This window comes from Galeopterus variegatus, unplaced genomic scaffold, assembly GCF_000696425.1.
Source record: "Galeopterus variegatus unplaced genomic scaffold, G_variegatus-3.0.2 Scaffold5214, whole genome shotgun sequence".
Taxonomy (NCBI): Eukaryota; Metazoa; Chordata; class Mammalia; order Dermoptera; family Cynocephalidae; genus Galeopterus; species Galeopterus variegatus.
This window is the reverse complement of record NW_007731325.1, coordinates 158,276-162,924: the sequence shown is the minus strand read 5'-3', so window position 1 is coordinate 162,924 and position 4,649 is coordinate 158,276.

The following is a 4,649-nucleotide window of genomic DNA, read 5'->3' as shown; positions in this document are numbered from 1 at the left end:
TGATGATGGTGATGATGGTGGTGGTTATGATGGTGGTGGTGGTGATGATGATGGTGGTGATGGTGGTGGTGGTGGTGATGATGGTGGTGGTGGTGGTGGTGGTGGTGGTGGTGGTGATGGTGGTGGTGGTGATGATGATGGTGGTGATGGTGATGGTGGTGGTGGTGATGGTGGTGGTGGTGGTGGTTATGGTGGTGATGGTGGTGGTGATGATGATGACAGTGGTGGTGGTGGTGATGATGGTGGTGGTTATGGTGATGGTGGTGGTGATGATGATGGTGGTGATGGTGGTGATGGTGATGGGGTGGTGATGGTGATGATGATGATGGCTGTGGTGGTGGTGATGATGGTGATGGTGATGATGATGATGGTGGTGGTGATGTTGATGATGATGATGGTGGTGATGGTGATGATGATGATGGCGGTCATGGTGATGGTCATATTTAGTGGCACCTACACTGTGCTAGGTACTTTATGCATGCAGTGCTAATCTTTAACACAGCAATGCAAAGTAGGTGGCAAGGTCTTAATTTGCAGGAGAAAACACTGAGTGACTTAACCAAGTCCACACAACTGGTATGTGGCAGGGCTCAGACAACAATGCAGTGACACCCACTTATCATATTGCAGTAAAGAGGCCACAAGGCAGTGGATGTGAGAGTCCCTGGTAAACAGTGCAGCTGTCACTCCAGGGAGGCAGCCTTTGGTGGGAGGTGGCCCAGTGCCATCACTGCCCTCAGTGAAAGGGTTTCCTGGGAGGGACCATCCCCAGCCTCCATCTCCCCCAGGCCACACCAGTGTCATCCTCTCTCTCAGGCTGAGTGTGCTGGGTAGGGGCACTGTCTCCCTATCCCTGTGGTGACCAGTGACTGGGCCTGGTGGGGTTGGTTTTCCTAATTTGAGGTTGTGGGAGCCTTCTGGTTGTGGCTGAGGTTTTCTGCTCTGGAAACCCAACTGTGGTGTGCCATGAGGTGGGGCCTGGAAGTGCTGGAACCTGCCCACAGACCACAGGCCCCACACGCCCCATGCCGCCTACATGCCTCGCACCACTCCCACGAGGGGGGCTGTTCAGGTTCTTATAGTTGACAACCACGGCACCACAGAACGTTCTGGGGTTGGGGGAAACATGTGTCTGCTTCCCACATCCTCCTGCAGAGGATAGAGCTGCTGAAAGGCCTGGGGTGTGCTGATGCCCCTGGTCCCATGTGCCTATGGTGACTTTTGCCCATCCTCTTGGTGGGGTCCTCTTGAACAATGGAAACCCCCAACTAAGCAGCCAGGTGGGCTAATAGGGCCTGGAAAGGCCTCCAGTCCCCTCCCATCCACCCCGGCTTTACTGAGTTTTGGATGGTTGCTCCCTGGCCTGGTTGTGCCCACATCAGAGTGTCAGAGTTGTGGAAGGGGCCTGGGGCTTAATCCCATGGGACTCGGAGCCCATGCCTTAGGCCTCTGAAGTGGTTCTCCTTGTGTAAAATGGGTCAGTCCCCACCTTGTGGGAAGTTGGTGCTGCTGTCAAGCCATGGAAAGTGCCGTTGGACAGGGAGAAGCTCTGCACCCCCACACCCCGGCCTCCCCTCTTCCTCTCTTGCCCACTCCCTGGGGTCCTATGGCCAGCTAGGAAGGCACTGGACACACTCGAAGACACTAGGGCCACAGCTCCTAAAAACTCCTGGTGCTTCTTGTCCTGAGGAACAGTGGGCTCGGGCCACCCTGAGTCAGTGGCACAGCTCCCGTCTAAGGAGACGCGGGGCCCCAGGCACCTCTGACAGCCCCTTATGTGTTCAGTCAGTGGGTGTTATGGGGGAGCAATCTCCACCCGGTGCCAACTCTGGGATGGTGCAGTCATGGTGGAACTGAGGATGGAATCACCGTGATCCAGGGCAGCGTCCAGAAAAGCCTCCTAAAGGAGGGTGCACTGAGGCAGGGCTCAGCCATGTATGGGGTGTGTTCAGAAGGTGAGAGCTACAAAAAGAGACAGAGGCCCCTGTCCCCACCCCTTCCCTCCCTGCCCTACCCACCCCATCCTTTCCAGCCCCCCACACCCCAGGGGCTCTATTATCATCCGTCTCATCTATGGGGATTTTTTTTTTTTTTTGGTGGCTGGCCTGTAAGGGGATCTGAACCCATGACTTTGGGGTTATAAGGCTGCACTTTAACCAACCAAGCCACCTGGCCAGCCTATTGGGATCTTAAAGAAGAACTCTTTTGACAAGAGGGCTCTGCGTCCTGTCCTGGCAGAACCCTCCTGGATCCCAGATGAAGAAACTGAGTCCGGAGAGGCAGTGCTGCCTGCTAACTCCCCCAGGGGCCAGTCTGCCTTTCACAGGGGTTGCCAATTGCCAGATGCATTGGGTTGAGAAAGTCTGCTGCAGGCCGAGGGCATCTCAAGCAGCCCCTGATTTGGGCTCTGTAATTGGGATCTCGCCTTGTTCGGGGCTGGATGAAAAGAGACTTTGAATCAGGAGAGGCCACACACCCACCTCATCAGTCTCAGCTGGGGTGCCACTCTGGTGTTGGCAGAGGTGGCAGAGCCCAGGTGGATGGGAAAGAAATATCTGTGGTGGGGAGGACAGGGTGGGAGGCAGTAGATGCAGGGGTCCCCCATCCTTATCAGAAAAACTGGCCTCCTCTGCTTTGCCCTGGCCAGAGCTGACTCCAAGAACACCCACGGCCTCCATACATTGATATTTTCTGGAAAACCAGCTCTGCTAGCAGCACAATGGAAGCTGAGTCCTAAAAGCTTACCTGGGTGAAAAAGAATTGAACAGATTCTTTAGCCCACAGACATCACAGGCAGAATTCTGCCTTGCACTTGGTACCTTGCACTTGACTGGCTGACAGCAGGTGAATCATTGCCCTTTTGTGGCCAGGAATGCAGTGGAGAGCTCCCTCCATGTACAGTCACTAGAACAAACGAGAGCCTTGCGGACCATGAGCAAATGCATTGAGAGCAGCTCCTGTAGTTTTCGTGGATCCCCCCACCCCCACCCCCCAAGTGCATATTCTAAAGACCTACTTCACAGCATAATTTGGATTTCTAATAAATTTGGTCCCTCGCATTTGCATAATGCTGACCGTCCCAAGCCACAAGCTATTCCATGGGCGGAGCCCTGCTGGGAAGTCCTGGGGTCTCTGTATCCTGTGCCCCTTTCCACCAGCAGTGTCCCAAACTGTCTTGGAATTGAGGTGCTTGTTCCTGTGGCCTCGCTTGGGCTGCCTCTGGTGATGCCTGGCACCAGCCCTGGAGCCTCTGTGCTGAACTTGAGAGCGTGGGGTGGCCCGTTGCTCACCTGGCCCTGCTGTTTTATGTGTCCTGTCCATCTACAAGGGCCAGACTGATCAGATCGTTTCAGACACCAGACTGGTGCATGACATGTGGCCTGGAGTGAAAAAGATGAGTTGGCCAGTCAGATTTGCTCCTTGGGACTTTAGAATCAGGATTCTGAAAGATGGATAGAGATCTGGGCTGAAGGGTTTGAGAACTTAGTGGCCTTGATGGCTGCCACCCAATTCTGACACTACCTGGAGTTAGTGCAGGCTTCACAGATTTAAGAGCACATCCCTACAAGACTGCCCTCATTCAGACACCAGCCACAAGTTTGGGGGTCCTCAGACCACCTGCACTTCTGACCATGGCTACCATTCAGGGAGTTCCCTCAACCCCTCAGATTTCATAATTTACTACAATGACTCACAGAACTTAGGAGAGCACTATACTTACAATTACAGTTTTATTATAGCAAAAGGACATAAGTCCAAATCAGCAAATGGGAGAGACACACAGGGCAAGGTCTGGGAGACACCCAAATGTGACGCTTCCATGTTCTCAGGATGTGCCACCTCCTGGCACATCCACAGATGATTACCAACCAGGAAGCTCACCCACACCTCAGTGTCCAGAGTTTTTATTGGAGTTTTGTTCTTAAGCATGACTGAATGGATTGTTGGCCATGTGCTTGAACTCGATCCCCAGTCCCCAGTTGCTCCCTAGAAGTCAGGATGATAACACCCGTCTCAAGGCCCAGTCTTCTAATCATGTGGTTGGTCTTTCTGGCAGGGCCACCCCCATCCTGAGTCATCTTGTTAGAATAAAGTCAGGTATACTTCCAAAGACCCACCATGAATAAAAAGACACCCCTATCACTCAGAAAATTCCAAGGACTTAGAGGTTACCTCCTAGGAACCAGAGGCAAAGGCCAAATTTTTTATTTCAGAACAACAGCCAATTGGGGCCTGTGAAAAGAAGGAAGTCTGGCATAGTCTGTGGAGAGGCCAAGAGTCTGTCCTAGAGGACCGTAGCCCCTGGGAAGGTGGGCCCCCACTTGCTCAGGGCCCACAAAGCCACAGCAGTACCCCTGTGCATCCCAGCATCCCCATCCCTGGAGATGATTCTCTCCTCTGTGGGACCTATGAACAATAAAGGTCCAAATGCCATCAGAATGCAAAAAGAAAAATGTGGTAGATGGTGCATGTACAGATGATAGTGTGAGGTTTGCAGTGAGTCCTGCCTATCTTCTTAGGGAGACAATCAGGGCCTGGGGAGCATGGGGCAGTGTCCCTGAGGCCGTCTCACTGACTTGGACCTATGTAGACCGTGGCTGAGTGGTGCCTTCTGGAGATGGGAGGGTCCTCATACACTTTGACCTCCC